The following is an 11,501-nucleotide window of genomic DNA, read 5'->3' as shown; positions in this document are numbered from 1 at the left end:
TTAAAAAAAAAAAAAAAAAAAGACTGCCCTTCTCTCTGGTGTTGGGGGAAGCAGTCTAACGCCTAAGGCATCTTTACACATGCTCGGGCGGGGGAGAGGTGCTTTAATTAGAGTAGCTCTGAAAGCCACTCTAAAGTGCATGGAGCATATTATGTTCAGTGTCCCCGTACTTAAACTGTCCCCAGCACCATTTTGATCTGAAACTCATTTGAGCTTTAGATAAAACACCCCTGCTACCATTTTGAAGTACAGGGACACGGAGGCTGGCTGTAGCGTGGTAAGTACCTTGCTCCAACAGACTCGATCAATCAAATCTACTCCAACATGCTGTAATTAGAGCATGTCAGAGCAGCCCCCACGCTTGTGTATAGGCACTCATAGATCTTGCAGGTGTAGGATGAGCATGAGGCCTGCAACAGTCTTTGTTAAAGGGCAGTAGGACTTCAGGTAAGGCAAACATGCATACCAACCTTTTTGTGCATGTGCCTTTTAGTAACTTATTATTTTTGAATAAGTTATCTGGTTCTGCCTGTTTTGGTTAAGCCATACTCCAGTTTGTGAAGGGTGTCTAATCATTCTATTTGTATCTGGTTCTAGGCTTTTAAAAGGAAGAATCCCACACACACAACTCAGCTGGCTTTTCTGCATAAGTATGGTCCTGTAGTGCAATGTCCTCTGAGACCAGAGGGGATTTATGTGCAGCTAGCCCTACAGCTGTTAGCATTTTACAGATCACTGAAAGCTGATTGCATATTTCTCAAACTGGCAACTCTATTTGTTAGATGTTTTACTTGTCATTTCGGTGGGTAGATTTTTATTGTCACTTGGACAATACTACCATTTTATTTACATCTATTTAATGACCAGTCTGTACCTGAAAATCTTTAGGTAGGAAAGATATATTTTTTCAGTTTCTTTTGTTGTTCCAGTTTCAGATGGAGGAGCCAAAGAAAGGTTCACCTTCTTATAATAAGTACCTCAGTTCATATATGGTACACGGTCTGACTGTCTACTTGTGTTCAGGAGATTAGTTTAGTTAGTGAGGCATTAAAGCTCAAGAGCATTGGTGAAATGGGGGTCCAGGACGGGAGGTCATTCCTCAAGGGGGCAATCCTACAGGTGCAGAAGGAGAAAATCCCATTGTGCATAAAAGCAGGCAAATGGGCCAAGAAGCCCTCTTGGCTGAACAGGGAAGTCCAGGAAAGCCTAAGGGCAAAGAAAGAGGTATACGGGCTGTGGAAGCAGGAGGTAGCTATCAAGGCGGAGTATACCTCCCTGGCTCATATTTTAAGGGAATCAGTAAGGAAGGCCAAAGCAGGATTAGAACTTAGTCTGGCAACAAAAATTAAGGACAACAAAAAGACCTTTGTCAGGTATATAGGGAGCAAAAGGAAGGTGCAGGTAGCATAGGACCCCTACAGGACAAACTAGGGCAATTGGTGACAGGGGTGCGGAGGGGGATGGGACAAAGCTGAACTCTTCAATGAGTTTTTTGCATCTGTATTCCTAGACACGGACCAAGACAAATCTCCCAATTGGATCATAAACACAGGAGGGGAGACCAGATCATCAACTGTTAGCACTGACTTAGTGAAGGGGCACTTGGAGGGGCTAGATGTGTTCAAATTAGCAGGCCTAGATGAACTTCATCCAAGGTTGCTGAAGGAATTGGCCAGTGTCATAGCAGACACAGCTGTTGGCACGGCTATTTGAGCACTCATGGTACTCCAGTCAGGTCCCAGAGGACTGGAAAAGAGCCAATGTAGGCTGCAGTTCAACAAAGACAAGTGGAAAGTGCTGCACCTGAGGAAAAAGAACCACCAACACACTTGCAGGCTGGGAGAGGACCTTCTCAGCAGCAGAAAGGGATCTCGGAGTCACAGTTGACTCCAAGATGAACATGAGTTGTCAATGGGGCAAAGTGATCAACAAGGCTAACTGCACTTTATCATACATTAGCAGATGCATGACAAACATGTCCAGGGAGGTGATGCTTCCCCTCTATGCGGTACTGGTCAGGCAGTTGAAGCATGGCATCCAGTTTTGGGCGCTGCACTTCGAGAGGGATGCGGAGAATCTTGAGAGGGTTCAGAGGAGGGCCACCCGTATGGTGAGAGGCCTGCAGGCAAGGCCCTACGAGGAGAGACTGAGGCATCTAGACTTCTTCAGCCTTTGCAAGGGAAGGCTGAGAGGTGAAGTTGTGGCTGCCTATACATTCATCAGGGAAGGGCAGCAGGGAATAGAAATGCTCTATTTACCAGAGCACCTTCTGGACTAACTAGGAAATTGACAGAGAGCAGATTTAGGTTGGACATTAGAAAGAACTTCTTCACAGTAAGGGTTTTCAGAATCTGGAATGGGCTTCCAAGGGAGGTGGTGCTGTCCCGTACCTTGGGGGTCTTCAAGAGGAGACTGGACAAGCACCTAGTTGGGGTTGTCCAACCCCAGCATTCTTTCCTGCCTAGGGCAGGGGGTTGGACTCGATGACCTACTGAGGTCCCTTCCGACCCTAACCTCTGTGAATCTATGATGTACCACTGCAAAGTTGAGACAAATCACAAGATCATCTGTCTTTTAATGGACTATTGTTCTACTGTTTACAAATTTTAATTTTGTAGTAACAAAAACAAAAAAGACCATGGACCACATCTGAATTTTTTTGCAAGTGCTGGAATGGATCATAGGTGAAACTTAAGGCACAGACAGAAGTGACAATTTTTGTCTGATTTGGCCACAGAGAGCAGTTTATAGCCATGACCAAATATAAGTGTGTGGCTGCAGACTGCTTCAAAAATGGTTGATTGGATGGAAATCTTGATCCTTCATTGCATGATGGTCAGATGAAGATGTTTTGAAACAGAACGTCATCTTTAACTTGTATCTGTGCTGCCTGCCAGCCTCCAGCTGTTTTCAGAGTGGGAGGGTGGAAAGGGAGCAGAGGGAGTTAGGTCAGGGGCAAGGGGGTTCAGCCCCTGTTGGAGGGTGGGGCAGGTGTATTGGAGCCCCTCACCCACCAAGGTGGCGGGGTCCAATTTACCTACCGCACCCTTCTGTGCTGGCTGGGGATCGCCTACAATGAGCTCTCTCTGCTCCTATTCTCCCCTCGCATTCTGGAACAGGGACAGGCTAGAAGAGAGAATGGACCATTGCTAGGGAAAACTAGCTGCGGACTCGCAGCCAGCAGCTAGATTCTCCTCCCCTTTGGAACCAACATTGAACTTCTGTTCGTTCCAGGAGATCCTTGCAACTCAGAACACTTCCTGCAAAGCATTTTCAGTTGCAGTGGGGACCTGCACTTCTGTCTGCGCACGCATCACAAAATAAATCAAGATCAGCTCTTTTCCAACAGCCACAAAACTACTTGGGCACCTAGAATCATTAGGTAGCTCCATTTTGGCATGAACATTTCCTTAGATATTTTAGTTTTGACTTGTGTGCATGCCCGGAAGCAACCAAATCAGCCACCTATATACCTAAATCCCATTTTTGCTCTGTGCTGAGTCAGATTAGTGCTGGCAGGTATCTAAATTCCACCAAACCACCATTTGTTAGGTGTTCAGAGAGCATACCTGGTACACAACTGACACCAACAGCATAAGCACAGCACCATATATTCACTGTCCCATACTGTTTGTAGTGATGGTGATAGCTCATGCTTTTTTTCACAGTCATCTGATGACAGCATAATTTACCCTTCAAGTGGAAGATTTGGGTTTAGGACCTTCACACCCATAAACCACATCTCCTGTTTCCCAGGAGAATGCTCTAACCTCTAGGCTGTACTCTAGTCTGGGCAGAGAGACTCTTTCATCTGTCGAAATGGGTCACTGAGCACCTGACTTGTGGGGCTAGGAGGAGATTAAGCCTAACTTCAGAGTCCAGTGAGGAGGCCACTTCCCTGGGAATGGTGAAATCCTGGGTTCTGCTGCCAGATCTGTTTAATGCATTTTCCACTAGACTGTCACTGTTTTAAAAATCAGAAATCGGTATCTGTGCAGTGCTTAGGTGATATAGGTCATCCTGTTGGAGGCAACCACATCTCTCCATTGATTGTGTTGGGCTTGTCAGTACCTTGCTTGCTTGCTTATTAATTTGCTGAAGTGCATATGAGAACAATTTGGATCTGACCATGTGCCCGTCTGCAGACTGTGGTTCCTGTATCCAAGTTCAGAGTGATTTATAATCTCTTAGTGTAATTTCTGGACTCTACATTAGCAATAGAACATTACAGGCCCTATTGGCAGAGTATCTGTCCTCTGTGCAAGTATTCTTCAATCAGTTTTCAAGAGTAAATGTGCTATGCAAATTACCAGTACCTGCCTTGCCAACCCCAGCTACTGAAAGGTTATGAGCCAGACCCCCCAAACGTCATGAAATTGCCTTAGAAATTATGACCTTTTTCAGGGGACGAAAACCACAATTAAAGGAGTTTTAAATAAGATTGTTAGTGTTTATATTTCTAAGCTTATTTTTGTAACTCATGAAGGTTAAAAACTGTTTAATGCGAGCTGAAATTCACAAGTGGTAATATAATTTAAAAAGCTGGAGATTCAAGGAAAACAATCCATCAGAGAGTGAAAGAAAATTGCCACAATGCAGAGGAGGTTGGGTTTCAGTGACTTTATCAACATGGAAGAAGCAATTCTTTGTATAGATACGATGGGGATAGGTGGTCTGGAGAAGAGAGGCAGGGACCTATTATCTGGCATAGCTTCTGGTCAAATTTCATTCATAGAAAAAATTTGAAAATTGTAATTGTATGATGGTTCACCTAGCTCTTCCAAGTTGTTTTTCACATTAACTGGAAAATGTAATTCTCACCTCAGCACCTTAGTGGAGAAGTGTTCATCACAAGCAATAAGAATTGAATTAGATAATTAGTTTAGAAAACAATATAGCATGTCTTGTAGCAATCTCTAAAACACTACCCATACATAGGTCTATTCATACCAAGCATAGTCTGGGAAATTTTCTCAAGTGTAAAGACACTTGTCTTCCACAGAAACTCTGGTACAGCATTGTAATAAATTCTGCAATATCTCTTAATGGACCAACCATTCTGAACACCTGGGATTCCAGGACTCCCTAACATTTTCTTATATTGCTATGGAAACCAGAGAGTGCCAGAAAGTGATTTTGTTTTGATTTGAAAAGAGAACGTTTTAATGACTCCTATTAATAAACTGTGCTCACCAGAGAGGAGCTGAAAGAAACTGAATTCCAAAGGGTGGTGGAATTCAAAGCAAATCTTCAGATCTGTCCATTGCCTGATTCCTTCTATGTTGCGCACCCCCCCACTGTGAAAGGTAGTGAAGATTATGCTGTTTGCCAAATAAACTGCAGCTTTTTAAGTCCACACTAGGTGTAAAATTCCACTGTTTCTCTGATAGTGTGGGGATAATGAGTCCGTGCTTCACCTTGCAGAATTTACTGAAACAGGGAACTGGTTGTGAAGGTAGAAGGTAACTTGGGTGATGGTGTCTGTGGAAATGATAAAGTGCAGAATCTTCAGGGGGGGAAGGAAGGAGAGCAGCAGAGTAAGGACACTGGATTTCCAAAGTGACGACTTGAACACTTAAGGAATTCATGGGCAGGATACTGGGGGGGGAAGGACGTGTGGAGTCTGAGGGGAAAAGGAGTTCAGGAAAGATGGCTGTACTTTTAAGGAGGCCATATTAAGGATGCAGAAGCAAGCTATCTTCACGTGGTCGAACAATGGGATATGCAACAGAACAGCCTGGATAGGTAGCAATCTTTTCAATGAGTTGAAATTCAAAAAGGAATCCTACTCAAAGTAGAAACTTGGTCATAGCACTGCAGAAGAGTGTAAGAGTATTGCATGGGGGTCCAGAGAGAAAATTAGGAAGGCCAAGGCACAACTGAGATGCAACTGTCAAGGGATATAAAAGGGGATTCTACAAGCATGCTAAGAGAAAGACAAAGAAACTCTGGGTCCCATGCAGAAGGCAATATTGTAACAGATGATGAATGCAGAGAAAGTGGAAATATTTAATGCCTTTTTATAACTTCAGCCTTCACAAATATGGATGAGTGCAATTGATAGCAAAGTTAGGGAAGGAGACCAGCAGCATACAGTAGTGGAGGAACAGATAAGTGATTATTTAGATAAGCTACATGCCTTCAAGTTAGCAAAGCTGGATGGCAAGCACTCTGGGATATTGAAGGGATTGGAGGAGGTAATATCAGAGCCATTAGCTCTAGACCCTTTTTGAGAGGTGGTGGAAATAAGGGGTGAGGTCCTGGATGTTTGGAAAAGGGCAAATATACTGCCCATATATAAAAATGGAAGGAGGAGGATCTGGGGACTTACCGACCAGTCAGCCTGACCTCGATACCTGAGCATATCATGGAGCAGGTCTTCAGGGAATCTATTTTCAAGCACCTAGAAGAGAAAGTGGTGATCAGGAACAGCTGGTATGGACATACTGAGAGCAAATTATGCCTGACCAACTTGATTTCCTTCTGTGATAAGATGAGCGGCTCTGCTGGGGGGAAGGGGGCCAGGGAGAAGTAGTAGATGTGATATACCTTGACTTCAGCAAGGCTTTTAACACAGTCTCTCACACTATTTTCATTAGCAGACTAAGGAAATGCACACTAGACGAAAGTTTTGTAGCCATCTTACAATATTATTTGGAGCATCCTGTTCAATGAGTAGTCATCAATGGCTGAATATCTAGTTGGAAAGAAGTATCAACTGGGGTTTCCAAGGGGTCTGTCCTAGGTCTTGTGTTGTTTAATATTTTCATTAATAATTTGGATGATAAGATTTGAGTGCACACTTAGCAAATTTGCAGATCACACCAAGTTGGGTTCCCAACGTACTGAAGGAAAGGGCTAGGATCCAGGGTGACTGGAGAAATGGTCCTCAATCAATGAGATGAGATTCTACAAGGAATCTTGTTGAAATGCAGGTGTTCAACAAGCAGCCCTGTGCTTGGAACAGAGTAATTGCATGCACAAATCAGACTAGGGAATGATTGGCTAGGCCGCAATACTGCAGAGACCATACAGCAGACACTGCTGAATATGAGCCAACAGTGTACTTTTGTTGGGTTATATTAACAGGAGTCTTTCTTGCAAATCAAGGGATCTTTTGCATTGTTTGGCAGTGGTGAGTCCTTTCCTGAAGTAGTGTGTCCGGTTTTGCACCCTATACTTCAAGAAGGGTGGAAACAGCTTGAAAGAGTCCAGCAGAGAGCTGGAACAGATGTTTAGAGCCTTGGGAAACATGACTTATAAGGAAAGGTTGGAAGAGCTAGGATTATTTAGTTTAGAGAAGAGAGGAGTGATAGGGGGACTAGATAAGTCTTTAAATACCCGAAGGATAATTACAAAGAGGAAGGAGACTAGCTTTTTGTCTGTGGCTGTAAGAGACAGGACTAGAAGGTATGGTCCCAAACTGCAGCAAAGGAAATTTAGGTTGGAGACTTAGAAAGAACTTTCTGAATATGAGGGTGGTCAAGCCATAGAAAAGTTGTGGAATCTCCATTCTTGGAAATTTTCAATATCAGGTTGGACAGATGCTTTGCTGGGATGATTTAGTCAGGGGTGATCATGCCTTGAGCAGGGGGATAGAGTAGATGAACCAATGAGGTCCCTTCCAGCCCTACCTTCCTATGAACTTTCAAACATAAGCAGACTAGGTCTAGGTGTCCTTGTTTTCCCTGAATAGTCTTTGCCAGCCAAGATGATCATTGGATAGTCGATAGAAAATTGGTATGCTCTTAATTCAAAATAAAAAAATGTTCTTTGCAAGAATCAGATTAGAGTCCCTGGGCATTAAAATCAGATTACTTACAATACAGCAGCTACTGAAGTTGATATGAATAAAAAAACAACTTGGAACAAATTGGAACCAGGTTAAATACAGTGTGCAAGTGGCAGATCCCTCTGTGCATGTCCCCACCTGGGCTTGGGGCTGTTTCACTCCCCTGCCTCTCCCACTGATCTGGCCTTTGCTCTTGTGCTGGCCTAAGCAAAACCCTGGACCCAGCACCTGGGAAGGTGCAGCAGGATCACCCCCTAGCTGGGAGGGGGCCTCTGGGAGTCCCTGGTTGTGCTGAGCCAGGAGCAGAGGGGAAATGTTGGGTAGACCCCTGCTGGGGTCCCTGCTGGTGGGAGAGGGGAGGCAGGGAGGTTTAATCCCACTCTGCCTGAGCCTGTTAACCGATACCCCTGCCCCCTCCACTCCAGTGGGGAAGAGTCTGGCAGGGGCTGTGTCCCCAGCACACCTACCCCATTGTCAGCCAGCTGTCACTGCTTCAGCTAGAGAGCAGAGGGGCCTGGCCAACTCTGCTCCGTTCCAGCAGATAGCACAGCCCAGTCTCAGCCTGCAAAACATGCTAGGGGATGGTAATTTAACTTGAACCAGGAAGGGGTCTGGGACAGAAACTGCATAAAACAATTTGACCTCAATCAGTTAAGTCTGATACTAAGTTCAACCAGATTTATCATAAACCAATTTTGAGTCTGGCTTATGTGCACTGAACTTCTGTTCTGTTACAGGTTTAAGTCAGTTTCTGATCACTTAAACCCGTTTATATGTAACTTTTGTCCCTAGCCTTGATGTCCTGTTAAGGGTTAGTTTCAACCTTTCACATCAGGCTGAACGTTCAGATCTTAAAAAACCCAGAGGATTTGGAAGATTAGTAAAACCTTCTAAGTGCACATTTCTGCTTTGGCAAATAAAAATGCTGGGAAAAGACAAGTTTGTACAATGTTACCTAACAGGTCTAGAGGTGATTTTGGTGTATGTAGAGTCCTATACCTACTAGTTAGGGACAAAAATAATACTTCACCAAAGTGGTGTGTGAGGGGTAAGGGGCTGAGGGGAATGAGGAGGTCTTTTTAGTGTTGCAGAAACAATCCAACGGAAAGAACAAACCTGTGCGTCCTTCATGGGATTATTTACTGAACTGTAATCGGTTATACCTGTGAAAGCCTATTACAGACTATCAATCTACAGAAATGTCATTGCAGGGTTCTGATTTAGTCTGCATGCATATTATTGTTACTGTTCTCCTGTTTTCCCTCTCCTCCTCTTCTGTGCATTTCATACACACCTTGCATCCTTTTAAGGAAGGGTGTAGTCCCTTTTGTACCAAGTCTGTGCAGCATTTAGGGTAGTGGGTCTCCGATCTGTGTCTAGGCAATACTGTACTTAAAAAATAATTATGTGAATGGCTGGTTGCCGTCTGACCAATGTTATGTTTCTCTCAGGCTTATTTAGCCTAGACACTATTAAAGTCCTTAACACGTTGCTCTTTTAATTCATTGTTCTCCACAGCCCATCTGGTTTTCTCTCCTCTGTACCACTGTGTACCAGCCTCTAAAAAGGTTCATATGAACAGCCCAGGAAAGGGCTCACGGTGCATGACAGGCAAGCTCCCACACAACTCTGCTGCATTCTGGCTTTCTAGGCAGAAGTACCCAGGTTGCTGGGCTCAAGGAATACAGCTCTTTAATGCAGTCTTAAGGAAATATTACAAATAGCTGCTTGCTCTTGGGAAGTTGTGTGTGTGACCTTGCAACCCTCCCCACCCATAACACAAAAATGTTTTCATGTCTTTTCCTGATCCCTCTCCCCTCTGTGGAAAAAATGAGCTGAACACTTCAGGAATGGCTACGCTATTCGTATGCTTTGCATATGTTTGTCTCTCTTTTTTCCCAAGGGGGCTTGCTCTGTGCAGATGTCTCTCTAATGCCACCTAAGCACTGTGGATTCCTTCAATCTCCCAGCTAACACTTTTCCTTCCTCATGCTGGCCTAGTGCCACTTCTTTCGGGATTGCTTTTTTCTGAGGCTCAGCAGCTTGCACCCCAGTGTCCCATTTACTATTCTTTTAGGCCAGATGCAGGATGTTTCTACTTCACTCTTACCTTCCCCCGGCAGGCTGTGTTTAGGGCTTTCCTTGTCTTGTCCCAGATAAGCTCCTTGCCTCTTTAGTGTGATGGTAATTGGTGCTGCTACTGGTTTTACAAACATTTTTTTCCAGTTCAGTAGCCAAAAATAGGGGTGAAGGAAACAACAAAAATAAAAGTTTTTGTTTAATACAGAATAATTCTTGTTCCTGACTCTTGTAATAAGAGCAAAGGAAATAAAAGGCTGGTGTTCATAGTGATATTTTTCTTCTTTCCAATAGCTTGGCAGTTAGCACTCGCATAGGATATGGGAGACCTGGGTTAAATTCCCACCTCCTACTTAGAGGGGATTTGAACCCACCTCCTAAAGGAGTAGCATAACAGCCAGGCAGTAGGATGCTCTGTAATAAGGCTGGGCTTCTCAATATCTGTTGTTTACACTGTTGCACTTTGTACCAGTACCTGGAGAAAAAAATGGAACTCAATAAGTGTTCTACTTGCCAGGCCAGTGTCTTAATCACCAAGCTGAAGAGTCTGTCCCTCTCCTGTTTCTGTCTCAAAGTAGAACAGGTCTAGCAGGAAGGACTGAGAAGGAACGATTGACTCAGGGCAGTGTCTTAATCATTGGGTTACAGGTACAATGGGATGGGACTCCCTCAGTCCCACCTTTTGAACTGTTTCTCTTTCTATAAATAATGAAAAAAAATCATACAAAAAAGAGCAAGACCTTAGACAGTTTTTGCCTTATTCCCTTGACAGCTGGGAGGGTCTTTGTACCAGCTCTTCCAATTACTGTTTGTTTATACAGGGAGGAACAGTGTCAGCAAGAGAGGTTGCAAACCCTTTTCCCAGAATGCCCTTTAACCTATCGAGTAGGGCACTTCCCTAGCATGTGGGTTCAAGTGTCCTTGGGCAGAAGAGGGCATCTTAATTTCTAACATTCAAGATGAGTACTTGAAACACTGAACTGAAAAGGAGGTCACCATTTTCACTGTCTTCTCTTCCAGTAATTTTGTGTATCAAGATTCACAATGCTAAAATACTTTTCCAATGTGAATAGTTTTCCTGGCACTTAGGAGCAAATTTGCTATTCTCTGAAAATGTCTGACCATTAGCTACCACTTCCTGGTATGCTGCTGCTTCCCACAGTGGCCTTTTGCCTTTTTACCAATTAGGCGGTAGTTGTGAGGAAGCAGAGAGCCTGGACAACAGCTTAGCTTTGTGACCACTAAGGGAGAAGAAGATGGTGCTTTGCTTTCAGCTTATTGTGCCCCTGGACTGAGTGCAGTGCATGCCCAGAAGAGGCACCATGTTAGTTTGACTCGGCTCACCCAACATCTGCATAGATCAAGCATTTCAGTAGGGTTTTTTGGCATTTTTATCTAAAAGCTGATTTGAATCCGTTTTAGATAAAATCGCCAAAAAGCCCCATGGAAGTGCCCGTTCTAGACAAACGCTAGGGAACTGGGTCAAACTGAAGTGCTTCCTCTTCCAGTAAAGTGCTGGGCTTTGGGGCGTGGGGTTTGGTTTACATCTGTCAGCACCCCTAATATTTCAGCACTTTGTAATAAGGGAAAAAGACCTGGTTCAGGCTTGCCTCCAATTATATTTTTAGAA

Source organism: Gavialis gangeticus, unplaced genomic scaffold (assembly GCF_001723915.1).
Source record: "Gavialis gangeticus isolate Ggan-Ray unplaced genomic scaffold, GavGan_comp1, whole genome shotgun sequence".
Classification (NCBI taxonomy): domain Eukaryota; kingdom Metazoa; phylum Chordata; order Crocodylia; family Gavialidae; genus Gavialis; species Gavialis gangeticus.
Note: the sequence above shows the minus strand (reverse complement) of the source record.